This window comes from Orcinus orca, chromosome 6 (genome assembly GCF_937001465.1).
Source record: "Orcinus orca chromosome 6, mOrcOrc1.1, whole genome shotgun sequence".
Taxonomy (NCBI): Eukaryota; Metazoa; Chordata; class Mammalia; order Artiodactyla; family Delphinidae; genus Orcinus; species Orcinus orca.
This window is the reverse complement of record NC_064564.1, coordinates 67,793,365-67,807,485: the sequence shown is the minus strand read 5'-3', so window position 1 is coordinate 67,807,485 and position 14,121 is coordinate 67,793,365. Positions and strand designations below refer to the sequence as shown.

At 39.4% G+C, this 14,121-nt stretch overlaps 2 long non-coding RNA genes across 2 annotated transcripts in view; one reads left to right on the top strand and one right to left on the bottom strand.

Annotated features, from left to right (window-relative positions):
- LOC117199015 (uncharacterized) overlaps positions 1-14,121 on the bottom strand; it is a 145,130-nt gene that overhangs the window by 9,773 nt on the left and 121,236 nt on the right. The window lies entirely within an intron of this gene.
- The window catches only part of LOC117199016 (uncharacterized), a 128,796-nt gene that overhangs the window by 104,853 nt on the left and 9,822 nt on the right, over positions 1-14,121 (top strand). The window contains exons 2-4 of the long non-coding RNA XR_007477818.1: positions 11,489-11,534; positions 12,333-12,451; positions 13,391-13,591. This is a non-coding gene — a long non-coding RNA (uncharacterized LOC117199016). The remainder of the gene's footprint in view (positions 1-11,488; positions 11,535-12,332; positions 12,452-13,390; positions 13,592-14,121) is intronic.

Genomic DNA, 14,121 nt, shown 5'->3' with positions numbered 1-14,121 from the left:
CTGTCTAGAAGCTATGTACCAACTTATACTACCAACGGCAAAGTTATGCCCATTTCTCCACAATTTCACCAACACTGGGTATTATCAATCTTTTTTTTTTCAACTAATTTTTATCAGATGAGTGAAAAGGAAATTTTATTATTTCCTTTAATACTAATAAGGTTAAATATTTGTGTTTGTGGTACATTTTTATTTCTTTTGTAAACCACCTGCTCAAAGATAATTTTTAAAATGGCATAGTTCTGTCATGTGGATATAGCATTATTTATCTAAGCGTTTTCTATCGAAAAGGGAAAGCCAAATATACGTGTAAGGAGTTCAAGCCAAAAAGCAAATGCATTTCTACATGTGTCTGAAACAATTTGCCAAGATCTTAGTGCCCTCTGTCCCTTCTGGAGACTTGCAGATTTCCACATATATCTATATAATGCTGGAATGAATATCTTTGAATATATAGGCTTTTTAATTTAATTTTTATTTTATATTGGAGTATAGTTGATTTACAATGTTGTTAGTTTCCGGTGTACAGCAAAGTGATTCAGTTATATGTATACATATATCCATTCTTTTTTGGATTCTTTTTCCATATAGGTTATTACAGAATATTGAGTAGAGCTCCCGGTGCTATAAAGTAGGTCCTAGGTGATTATCTATTTTATATATAGTAGTGTGTATATGTTAATCCCAAACTGCTAATTTATTCCTCCCACCCACGTTTTTCCTTTGGTAACCGTAAGTTTGTTTTTGAAGTCTGTGAATCTGTTTCTGTTTTATAAACAAGTTCATTTGTATTATTTTTTTTAGATTTCACATGTAAGTGATATCATATGATATTTGTCTTTCTCTGTCTGACTTAGTTCACTTAGTATGATCATCTCTAGGTCCATCCATGTTGCTGCAAATGGCATTATTTCATTCTTTTTTATGGCTGAGTAATATTCCATTGTGTATATGTACGACATCTTCTTTATCCATTAATCTGTTGATGGATATTTAGGTTGCTTCCATGTCTTTGCTTTTGTAAATAGTGCTGCAATGAACATTGGGGTGCATGTACCTTTTCAAATTATGGTTTTCTCCAGATACATGCCCAGGAGTGGGATTGCTGGATCATAGGTAGTTTTATTTTTAGTATTTTAAGGAACCTCCATACTGTTCTCCACAGTGACTGTACCAATTTACATTCCCACCAACAGTGTAGGAGGGTCCCTATTTTTCCACACCTTCTCCAGCACTTATCATTTGTAGATTTTTTGATCATGGCCATTCTGACCCATGTGAGGTGATCTCTCACTGTAGCTTTGATTTGCATTTCTCTCATAATTAGTGATGTTGAGCATCTCTTCATATACTTTTTGGCCATCTGTATGTCTTCTTTGGAGAAATATCTATTTAGTTCATATGCCCGTTTTTTTGATTGGTTTTTTTTTTTTTTTGATATAGAGCTGCGTGAGCTGTTTTTATATTTTGGAGATTAACCCCTTGTCAGTCGCCTTGTTTGCAAATATCTTCTCCCATCGTGTGGGCTGTCTTTTCATTTTGTTTATGGCTTAAAAGCTTTTAAGTTCAATCAGGTCCCATTGGTTTATTTTTGTTTTCATTTTGATTACTCTAAGAGGTGGATCCAAAAAGATACTGCTGTGATTTATGTCATAGAGTGTTCTGCCTATGTTTTCCTCTAAGCATTTTATAGCAGCTGGCCTTACATTTAGGTCTTTAATCCATTTTGAGTTTATTTTTGTGTATGTTGTTAGAGATGTTCTAATTTCATTTTTTTTACATGTAACTGTCCAGTTTTCCCAGCACCATTTATTGAAGAGACTGTCTTTTCTCCATTGTATAGTCTTGCCTCCTTTGTTGTAGATTAATTGACCATAGGTGTGTGGGTTTATTTCTGGGCTTTCTGTCCTGTTCCATTGATCTGTATTTCTGTTTTTGTGCTAGTACCATATTGTTTTGATGACTGTAGCTTGGTAGTATAGCCTGAAATCAGGGAATCTGATTCCTCCAGCTCCGTTTTTCTATCTCAGGATTGCTTTGGCAATTTGGGGTCTTCTGTGTTCCCATGCAAATTTTACAATTTTTTGTTCTAGTTCTGTGAAAAATGCCCTTGGTAATTTGATAAGGATTGCATTGAATCTGAAGATTGCCTTGGTGAGTATAGTCATTTTGACAATATTGATTCTTCCAACCCAAGAACATTGGTACATCTTTCCATCTGTTTGTGTCATCTTCGATTTCTTTCATCAGCATCTTATAGTTTTCGGAGTACAGGTCTTTTGTCTTCTTAAGTAGGTTTATTCTTATGTATTTTATACTTTTTGATGCCATAGTAAATGGGATTGTTTCCTTAATTTCTCTTTCTGACCTTTAGTGTATAGAAATGCAACAGATTTCTGTGTATTAATTTTGTATCCTGAAACTTTACCAAATCATTTTTTAGCTCTAGTAGTTTTCTGGTAGCATCTTTAGGATTCTCTGTGTATAGTATCATGTTATCTGCAAACAGTGACAGTTTTACTTCTTCTTTTCCAGTTTGTATTCCTTTTATTTCTTTTTCTTCTCTGACTGCCATGGCTAGGACTTCCAAAACTATGTTGAATAACAGTGGTGAGAGTGGACATCCTCGTCTTGTTCCTGATCTTAGAGGAAATGCTTTCAGTTTTTCACCACTGAGAATGATGTTAGCTGTGGGTTTGTCATACATGGCCTTTATCATGTTGAGGTAGATTCCCTCTGTGCCCACTTTCTGGAGAATTTTAATCATAAATGGGTGTTGAATTTTGTCAAAAGCTTTTTCTGCATCTATTGAGATGATCATATGGTTTTTATTCTTCAATTTGTTAATATGGTGTATCACACTGATTGATTTGCAGATATTGAAAAATCCTTGCATCCCTGGGATAAATTCCACTTGATCATGGTGTATGAGCCTTTGAATGTGTTGTTGGATTCGGTTTGCTAGTATTTTGTTGAGGATTTTTGCGCCTATGTTCTTCAGTGATATTGGCCTGCAATTTTCTTTTTTTGTGTATGTGTTTTTTTGTGTGTTTGGTTATTTAGGATAAATTCCTAGAAGTGGTGCTATTAGTTCAAAAAGTATGGCTATTGTAACTATTCTAATTACACTCAGTATTACTTTAATGTAGAGTTAGCCTTTATTGTAAGAGTTAAACAACCACTAATCTGAAAACAGATGTCCATAAAAGTAGACTAAATTTCTTATATTGGTGGGTTAAGGTTTGTTTTGTATTTAATATGATAAAGCAAGTAAGACAGAAAGCATGTCTTGCCAAACACTCTGAAAATTTGGAACATTCATTAGTCTCATCAAACACACACCCAGGATTCTGAAGGTGTGAGGCAGAATGATGTGCCCTCTGGTTCTAGTCATAGGTACACTGGAGAAGACGGAAATGGGAAAAGATTTCGGAGGTCAGAGATACTTGTACTAACTCCTTTGCCTTGTTCTTTTGGGATCATCTTCTGGCACCATTTAGCATTGATTCTTAGTTATGGATCCAACCTCTCCATTTTTTTTTTAGGGGTAATCTCACTAAAATACAGCAGAGAACAATGTGTGTGAGCATACCAATGTATGTATGTGTTTATGTATTTGGTGCTAAGGAAAGAGGGTTTTAAACATACTCGATGACCCGAGAAGCTTTTTAAAATGCACATTCCTGAACAACATGCAAGGCATCTGGGGTAAAACCATAATACTGTAGTTTAATGTGCTTCTCAAGTGATTCTGATGATAAGTGAGAATTGTCTTCTGGTCTCTATTTCATTGATATCCTCTATTATTCTAATGATTGTTCCTTTGCATGTTATCTGTCTTTTCTCTCTACTACTTGCTTTTCAACTAGAGTTTGTTTTTCTTTGGTGTTCCAGTCTTCACAGGATTAGCAGTGGATTTCTATATTGTGCAAGACTCAGTGTGGTTCTTCAGACTGAGGTTTCATGGCTTTTCTTAGTTCTGAAAAATTCATAGCTATTTTCCCTTAAAATATTGCCCCTTCCCCATTTTCTCCTTCTGAAATTCCCATTAGACGCAAATTGAAACTTCTAGTTTAATCATCCATTTATCCTAACCTCTCTTTTGGGTTTCATATCTCTTTATCTCCCTCTGGGTAATTTTCTCACGTACATCTTTCATATCATCAATTCTCTCTATAACTAACTGTCCCAATCTGCTCTTAAATTGGTCATTGTGTTTAATTTTATTCACAACTTTTCATTTTGAATCGTTCTATTGGGTTGTGTTTCATATCTGCTTGTTCTCTTTGAATGCCCTGGTTTTTTTTATGAGGGTTGTTACTTCTCCCTTTATCTCTTCAATGATTGTAAATATACTTAATTTACAGACAGCTTTTGATCATTATATCTCAGGTTCTTGTGGTGCTTTTCCTCCCACATGTATCTGCTGACTCTCCCACGTTGTGAACCACTTTCTTACTTAATCTGTACTTTTTAATTGTGAGCGTATTTTCGGCTAGGTTATATTTCCCTGTGGAATCCCTGTATGTACTGTAAGATTTGGTGGTAACCATTCAGAGAAGTCTTACATTTGATTTTTCTGAGGATTCCAGGAGTTTCAGTGGTCTGAAATATTTCCAGTGTCTCCATCAGTATCTCCATTTGGGATTCCTATTCTATGAAAATAGTCTAAAATTTGGCTTCTACACCTGTGCATAACATAGAGTTTTAAATTGCCATTTATTGTGTGGAACTTCTTCCCATCCAGATATCTAATCAGTGAGAATTTTGCCACTTGGGCATTTGTAGTAAGTGAACGATGTTTCATAGTCCCTTTATATGGTGGGAGCAGCTCTTCCTCGGTCCTAGCTTTATGCATGAATTTCAGTTCCAACTCCTCACCTTTCACAGGCCCAAAGGCAAGTCTTTTGTTCTAGACATGTAAAAACCACAGCACCTAGCCGTTAGGTCACATAGCCATGTCTGATATCCTCTGTTTCGTTCTGGCATCAGCTCATGCACTTACCATATCGGTTACGAGATTCTTCTTTATTTTTGGCCTGTAAGAATCTCCTTTCTCTCTCCCTCCCTTTCTTCCTTGGCAATGTATATCATAGTTTTGTTATATTTTATCCAGCATTTCTGTTACATGTAGTACACAGAAGGACGTCAATATGTTAAGTAGTTGAAACTAGAACCCTGCATTAGTCAGGTTTGGAGACCACCAGCAAGTGCAGTAGAGAATATGTGATCTTTGAAACTGGAACCAGAGTTTGAACTGTTTGTTTAACTTTACTACCTTCTACTTGAGTAAGCTCTGCTAAGTCACATAATCTCGCTAAGCTTTATTTTTATCATCAGGAAACTAGGGATAATACTATTACTAGTTTTCCTTCTAGGTTCTTCCTTATTGCTCTAAATTCCTTCCTTTATAAATTCAAGCCATTTCTCCACCCTCCATACCTACAAAGGTGGGAGCAGACTGCAAGTTTTTTGGAGGCAAGAACCATAGACTATTCAATATTTTCTCTTACAAAGCAAATAATGAAATAGTAGTTGATTGAAGGACCGTGGGAGGAGACTGCAAGTTTCTTGGAGGCAAGAACCATAGACTATTCAATATTTTCTTTTACAAAGCAAATAATGAAATAGTAGTTGATTGAAGTACCTTGTTAATTTCCTTTTATTAATGTACTTTTCCGTACCGACCCACCGAGAAAAACTGGTTAAAAAAAGACAGACCTGGGATTGGAAGAAATGAATTTCATTTCTCAAGAAGTTTCCAAGGGTGAAGTGCGGGGTAGACTACATTTCTGTGGAGTTTCACTCCCTAGAGTTCTCCTTCTCTCCCTAGGGTGCATGTGAGTGAAAATGTATGTTGGTTTAGAGGCTCTGCTTGGATAAATGTTTCAGAGCCCCTAAATCTGTCACAGTAGCTCTCAGGCTGAGCCAAGGTGAACAGTCACACAGTAATTGCTCCAGAGCCTCAGGTATCAGGCAGCACAAGCAGGAAGGTCCCTGGATTCCTGCTCACCTTATGCCCAGGAGCAGAGACATCACCCCACAGGCCTAGGAGGAGCTTTCCCCAAATGCTGTGTTTACCATATGGTAAAATTCCTTGTCAAACAGCAGAGCAATGAGATGTAAAACACAATTAGAGAAAAAAACAGTAGCACATAAAAATAACCAGTTCGCTCAGTGATGCTGGTGGTTGGTAGACTCCAGGTGAAAATCAGTAATCATTACAGAAGGCAACGTGGTGGTGGTGCTCAAAAAGTTTAGTGTACACGTCCTTTGTTTCAGCTACTCACTTCTAGAAGTATATGCCAAGGCACACTCACACAGAAGTATGAGGTTGTTCATGGCAGTTCAATTTTTAATTTTTAGCAGTTTATTTCTCATAATGAAAAATGTGGAAGAGAATAAAAATTCTCATCAATTGGGAGCTGATAAGCGCCATCACACAATGGAGTGTTCTGTAGGTACTAAAATTACGCAGTAGATCTCTGTATACGCAAATGGAAAGGTGTCCGAGATACACTGCTTATAGTGACTGAGAGCGTGAACTTGGGAGTCAGTCTGCCTGAGCCCAAATGCCTGTGTGACACCAGGCAGATAGCTTCCCAGCTCTGTGCCTCAGTTTGCTCACGTATAAGATGAGGATAACAGTAATATTTAAGCCATAGGGTTATTGTAAGCACCAAAATAAGTTCATATATGAAGTGCTTATAACAACATCAGACTCACAGTGAAGTACTAAACTATCATTATGTTAGCTATTATGAGTAGTAACAGTAGTAACTAAAAATAACTAACGCTAACTGCTTATTTCTGGGGCTTATACTTGTGGAGTTTGAGGTGAAAAAGTAGACTTTTCCATTTTCATTTTATATCATTTGGATTAGTTACAGTGAACACAGTACTTTTATTAAAAAGAATAATTAAAATCATTATTCAAAAGTATACGGGATAAGAAGACACTTGTTTTGCAAGTTTGACATGTAACAGGGACTTAACCAAAATCACAATTACTGACGGCTGTATATTTAATACATTAGAAACTGATTAAGCAATCCCTTACATTTAATCCCTTGTATCTGTAATGCATTTTACACTTAGCAAAATGTCTTCTCATTCATGAGTTGATTTAATCCACCTAACTGGTTTATTAATAAGTTCACTTAGTCCCTGTGAAGTGAATTTTCATATTGTTATTCCAAATAAAGAAGGGACGAGAGGGACTTCCCCAGCAGTCCAGTGGTTAAGACTCTGTGCTTCCATTATAGGGAGTGCGGGAGCTAAGATCCTGAAAACATCCTGCATGCTGTGTGGGCAAAAACTAGAAGAAAAAAAAGGGGAGAGAGTGACAGAAAGTGAGAGAGAGTGGTTGAGAGGAAGTGAGAGAGAGTGGTTATTGGTATTTTTGGTTTTGTTGTTGTTGTTTTCTCCCTGCTCATGGCAAAGCTGGACAGGCTACGAAATTGAAGCTTAGAGTATTAAGGGCTTGCTTAAGCTCAGACAGCTTCTGAGTAATAGAATGGACGAAAAACCAGGCTTCCCAAGGCGAAGGTCTTTCTGCCAAACCATGATTACCCTGTAATCTGGGCCACTACCATGATGACAAAATAGATTTATAATTCTACCCTACACATAAACACTATCAAATATCTAGTTTGGTAAAAAGGTGGGTTTTTAGTGGGTCAGCAGGTGAGAACAGCCAAAAAGTCAGTTCTCTAAGTTTATAAAAAAAGCTTATAACTGCCCCAGGAAAAATATGACCTGTGTTAATGGCAACTGACACAATAGAATGTAGAGTTGGCTCCTATCCCAAACACCCCTGGGTAGGATAACGCTAATAAGATATGACCCTAAGGTGAGATGATGAACAAATGAAATTGGCAGAGCCAAGAGTATAATTAAAGATAGTTGCTTTGGGATGTAGTTGAGGTCACCATAACAATGAACAAATTTAAAACAATAAGCCGAAGAGCCTGAGAACTACATCATCTTTGGCAAGTCGCTTTTCTCTCTGGTTTTCTCACCTCTGAAAGTGAGGAAGTTGGACTAGATGGCCTCTAAGGCCATCTGTTAATCCATTCATTCTACAAATAGGCACTGAGTGATTTTTTTTTTTTTTTAGTTCCAGGCACTGATGATACTAGTTGAGTAAAGATGGATGAGGTCACTTCTCTCAAGGAGTGGTGGGCGTTAGACAGACAATAAACAAACAAAAATATCAGAGAGGAATAAGTGTTATCCATAGAATTAAAATAGGCTGATGGTAGAGAAAATGACTGAATAAGTACTCTAGGTGGGTACCCTGGGAAGGATTCTCTGAGGCGGTGACTTTTTAGATAAGAAGAGAATATTGAATGTGCGCTGTGAGAATGAGAGAGAAGCTCATTCTAGGCAGAGGAAGAGCTGGGTCAAAAACTCTAGGGAGGGAATGAGCCTGGTGTTGTGAGGAACCAAAGGAAGGGTTGGTAGACCAGAGCTAGAACATGTATGGTTCTGTAAATCATAAAGACTTGGAGGATTTTAAGCAGCGGCGTGATCTGATTTATGCTTCTAAAAGTTTGCTGTGTGCAAGCTTGGAAGCAGGGATCCCAGGTAAGAAGCTACTGCGGTAGCCTAGAAGAAATATTATGATGTCTTTGTCTAAGGTAAGAGTCAAGAAAATGCAGAGAATTGGACAGATTCACGGTATTTATGGGAGTAGAACCCATAGTGTTTGTAGATAAATAGTTTTTGTGGGTAAAGTGAAAGAAATGGATCAAGGGTAACTGTCAGATTAGGACCTTGAGCAAGTAGCTGGATTTTGGTGCCATTTTCCAAAATGGGAAGAAAGAGGTATGTAAGGGGTAGTTAGGATGTTATGCTAAGCACTAGAGGCGTATTGAACATTTGTATGAAGATGTCAAGGAGGCAGCTAGCGTCAGGAGTCCTGGGGATACAACACAGTTAAATGTCTGGGAGTCATTAGCATAAAAATATGGACTAGATGGAATCACCTAAAGAGAACTGGTAGACAGAAGAGAAGAGGTGAGTACAGGATCCGGAAGCACTCTTCCATTAGAGGTCAGGTTGAGGAGGTGGACCTAACACAGGAGGAGAGAAAAGAGTGGCCAACGTGACAGGAGGCAGCAGCAATATTGGGAGAATGTGGTATCCAGGGAAACTTTAAGAAGCAGAAACCAATCCAGTGTATTAAATGCTGCTAGGAGGTCAAGTTACAATAATACCAGAAAGATCAAGTATGTGAGTCCACATAAAGGAAATCACGTTTAAGGATCCAGCTCTGTCTACAACTAGTTTCTATAACCTTGAGGGCTTGGGGAGGAACTCTCAACAATATGTTAGACGAGAGGTCTAGAGCGTTAAATTGAAAGTCCCATAGCGGGACAGTCTAGTGTGACTGTCCCCAAATGGAGAAAATCTCAGGCATCAAGAGGATAAAGAAACATGTGGTTTCAGCAGAGTCACTGAAACAAGGAGAAGGAGGTACATCAAGATAAATGTAATTATCATGATGCGTAGAATGGATCTACATGCAGTAATTACAGAAATAAGGAGTATATGTAAATTGGCACCAGTCCAGAAGTAAAGTTTCTTGATAGTTATCATGTAACTACTAGAGTTTTCACCTCTAATAGTTGGGTATGTGGCACAAACTTAAGAATGATTCTTCTGGGCTTCCCTGGTGGTGCAGTGGTTGAGAGTCCGCCTGCCAATGCAGGGGACGCGGGTTCATGCCCCCATCCGGGAAGATCCCACATGCCACGGAGCGGCTGGGCCCATGAGCCATGGCCACTGAGCCTGCACGTCTGGAGCCTGTGCTCCGCAACGGGAGAGGCCCCAAGAGTGAGAGGCCCGCGTACCGCAAAAAAAAAAAAAAAAAAAAGATTCTTCTTTGGGCTAGAACTGTCTTCAGAATTCGTAAGAATTCGTGAAGCTGATTATTCTGAGGACATACGTCAGCATGAACCTAATAGCTCTACCTTAAAATGGGTACGAATTTAATAGTGGGGAGAGGAGACCATGATAAGCAATACGGTGGGGAAATAGAGTCCAAGGTGCAGAAATAGCAGGAAGAGCTTTAGGAACCCACCCACATATCTCACAGTGAATTTTTTGTTGTTTGTTTGTGCTGCCGTAATAGAAATTATCTCAATCTTCTCAAGACTTCAATACACATTTACAAAAATAAATACGTCATGTGCTTAGAGAACACTCTGTAGGTCCTGACACATAGGAATCTCCCAATTAAAAAGCCAACTCATCACCCAGTTACTCTACAGTGCACTTTACAGTTGACAAGCCAAGTGTAAGCACACAGAGCTTCCAGCATTCTAACTTTTACAATATGAACAGAAAACCAGTGATGGCTTGACAGTTGAAGAAAGCCTCTACCATAAAAGATAGAGACATCAAAACAGAAGCAAGGAGGAAAGAAAACTCAAAAAAAAAGAGAGAACGCACTAAAAAGAAGAAAATTTAAAAAAACATATTTAATGACCTCAGAAAGAGAAGATAAGCTATCGTTAAAACAAGGTCAGGATGCTATTAAGAAAAAGGAATAAGCAGACATTATTATTAGGATAAGAAAGCATTCTTAGAAATGTAAATATGAGAGCTAAAATTACATGGATAAATATACATTTATATGCGTATTGTATATATATGGCAAATAGGAACATACCTCAAAACCTTTAAAAAATGGGACAGAAAAAAAGAAGAAACCAGAATGTCAAGAGAAATAGTACAAGAACATTTTCTGGACCTGCAGAAAAGTCCTCCCGAACACCCAGCACAATAAATGAAAAATACCAACCACTGCTGTAAAATTTCAGAATACCAGGAAGCTAGTAAAAGACAGGTCACATGTAAACAATCGAGGATAAGAGGGCAGTGAACACTGTACCCAGGGCTATCAAACTAGAATACAAACACTTGCTAACATTTAAGATCTAACAATTATTTGTCTCCCATTCACCTTTTCTCAAGAAGTCTTCTAAAGGATTGGCTTCCCCCTAAAGCAATAAGGTACACCCAAAAGAAGTGATATCCAGAAAATGAGGAATCAGTACAGAAAGGAGATAGAGGAAATTCCCTTGACGATACTGAAAATCCATCCTACTATGACAGCAGGTACAGGTATAGTAAACAAGCAAAATCCACAGGAAAATGAGAGCACAGGGACATGCAGGAGAAAGAGTTCTAGTGTAAAAGAAAAAAACAATTGCTTATCGGGTAAACTTGCTTGTGTAGAGAGTTTTCTCAAAGGCTGTGCTGCTTCAGTTTGGGAACGTGGATACAAAAGCCAGACGGGCCGGGCTCAAATGCTGCCTCTGCCACAATGATCTTACATCCCCACGAAGCACAGGCAGCCTCCCGGTGCTTCATGTTTCCCGTCTATAAAATGTGGATCGTAATGTACCTACCGCACAGAGTTTCTTAAAAAATTAAATACATTACTTACTGTGTTAAAATAGTGTTTTGAATATTACAGGCTCTCGGAGGGACTGAAAAAACATTAACAACGTGTACAGAGAAAAGTAAGTACATTTCTAAAACATAAGTAATTTATCAGCTCTAGGAAAAAAAAACAATTGAATAAGAAAGGAAGCATAATGATAATAGACTCGGCTCAACAGTGAATATTCCATTGTCAGATAACACAAATAGTAAAAACTGTAGTGTAAAAAATTAGAAGGATGGAGGAAGGGTAAAGGGATATGACCTACCTCAGAGGTAGGCATTCTATGTAGAATGAGGAATATTAAAATGAATGAAGAAATATGTTTAAAATAGTCCTGAAAGAACAGGACATGGGTAATGATGGCCCTTTGGGTACCATGATAAGTGACTGAGTGAGTGAGACAGACGCAGAGGGACCAGGGGCTGCTCTGCTGCTGGGCTTCCAGAGCACCAGCTTCCACGAGGGACCTGAGGGTGAGGGGTCCACCATGGGGTTGGCACTGCTGGGAACAATGCTAGGAACGGAAGAGTTGCCCTCCTTAGCATTCCATCATACAAACCCCGAACATGGGTCTCGCCTATTCTGGGAAGGTTATTTTCTGGTCTGGAATAGGGCCTGAAGGGCAACCCAATCCTAAAAATTCATAGGGCAGAGCTTCCCTTTGTGACCTCCACCGCCTAGGACATAGGCACCGCCTAGGACATAGGATAAGCTTGGCTCGACACTACCACCATTCATTTAAAAAAAAATTACATTTTGGTTTGAAATCATAGTTTCTAAAACAGCAAGTCATGACAAAATTGATATTTGAAGGCACCTGACCAACACATAAATAAAGCAATCAATATCCCTGTTGTGCTCTGAAATTAAACAGATGAAAAGGATTGTGTCCATGACAAGTAGAAGAATGAGAGAGACGGCGTAGAGGGTGAAGCTTAAGTGAGACCTGATATTGCCTGGGCTCCAGCTGATGTTTCAAAGCCAAGCCAAGCGGTGAGTACCCTGACGACCGCCCCCAAGTATCAATGCTGGCTGGCACGCTTCCACCCCAGTGACCCATCCCTGGGCTTTGCCTTCATCCCTGGTACTCAGCTCCCACACTTTTTTTTTTTTTTTTTTTTTTGCGGTACGCAGGCCTCTCACTGTCGTGGCCTCTCCCACTGTGGAGCACAGCCTCTGGATGTGCAGGCTCAGCGGCCATGGCTCACGGGCCCAGCCGCTCCGCGGCATGTGGGATCCTCCCGGACCGGGGCACGAACACGTGTCCCCTGCATTGGCAGGCGGACTCTCAACCACTGCGCCACCAGGGAAGCCCCCACACACTCTGTAAGGGCTGAATAAAACCACAAGCCTAGCCAGCATGGAGGAAGTCACTTAATAAGCACTTTCCTATCTGGGGGGACAGATGTGTTTGGATTTCAGTGAAGGAAGTGAAATTTCAACAGCTGAGTTCAAGAAAGCTGCTGCAGAAACCCAGAGGGAGATGTACGGTCTTGTGTTTTGTACCGTATCTTGGCAACCCTCCTGGCTGCTGCTGACCCATGGCGGAGGCCCGGCTCCTTTTGCAATGGGCCTCAAGGTGATCTTATTTCCAACCGTGTCAAAAGTGTGCTATAGTCACGGGACTCCTTGCTTGGGTCACAGAAACACCAAGACACCACCTGAGAATGAAATCCCACAGAAAATAGAAACCAGTAGACATTTCACGGCACCCATGGGAAGTGAGGATTCCTCACCTCCTCATTCCTCACACTGAAGAAACAAAATAAGTGCAGATGAATTTTTTTTTAGAACAGCTGAAATCCTGAGTAAATGGCCTTGGATTTACAATGCCCATGGATGTTTGGTGTTTTAAGCATTTTCCTATAAAAAGGATTCACCCCAGCCATTTTTTCTAGACAGTACTTCACTTTCTCACTTTTTTCCCTCTAGGTCACAGCTATGATAAAAAGAAGGGAGACTGAGGAAGGGAACAAATATTTATCATGGCCTAGAAGCTTTGCCTGTATACCATGCTCCTTCTCACAAATGCAAACACAGACCTTTGCTTCCTCCTATGCACTGCCACTAACAAAGAGATTACATTCCATTTATTCATGGAATTCATCGAGGACGATACCATCAATTCAAACTGTGAGTGAATGCGCTCATCTCTTGGTTATCAAGATGCCAAGTATTTAAAACTCTTCATTATTCATTGTTTCTTACCTTGCCCAATGAAAGTTGGCAAGCACTGTTATCCTCACTTAATAACCCACGTTACCCAGGGAATAGCCTGGATTAGAAGCTATGATACTCAAAGCTCCTGGATAAGCGCTCTGAGTCTCCTGTCTAGACTCGATGAATAATTCACAGGTCTAGGTGGTGGGTGTCCAGTTAGGAGCCTGGCAGAGTTGATTGCTTCAGAGCCAAGACATCCAGGGCCTTACTCTTGCCTCATTTTCCTCCTTTCTCTCCGATTGCTTCTTCTTAAGGGAAATCCTCTCATTTCCCTATTCTTTTAAGAGTTGGTACAGCACAAGAGTCTGGTGCCAGCCCTCTCCTTGGTTATTCTCTTCACTCATTCAGCCAAAGAGCACTTGAACTCCTAGCACATGGGCATGGCAATTGCCTGTCGGCTTTCAGGTCTATTTCTGGCTCTTGCCCTGTTCTGCTGTGTACTA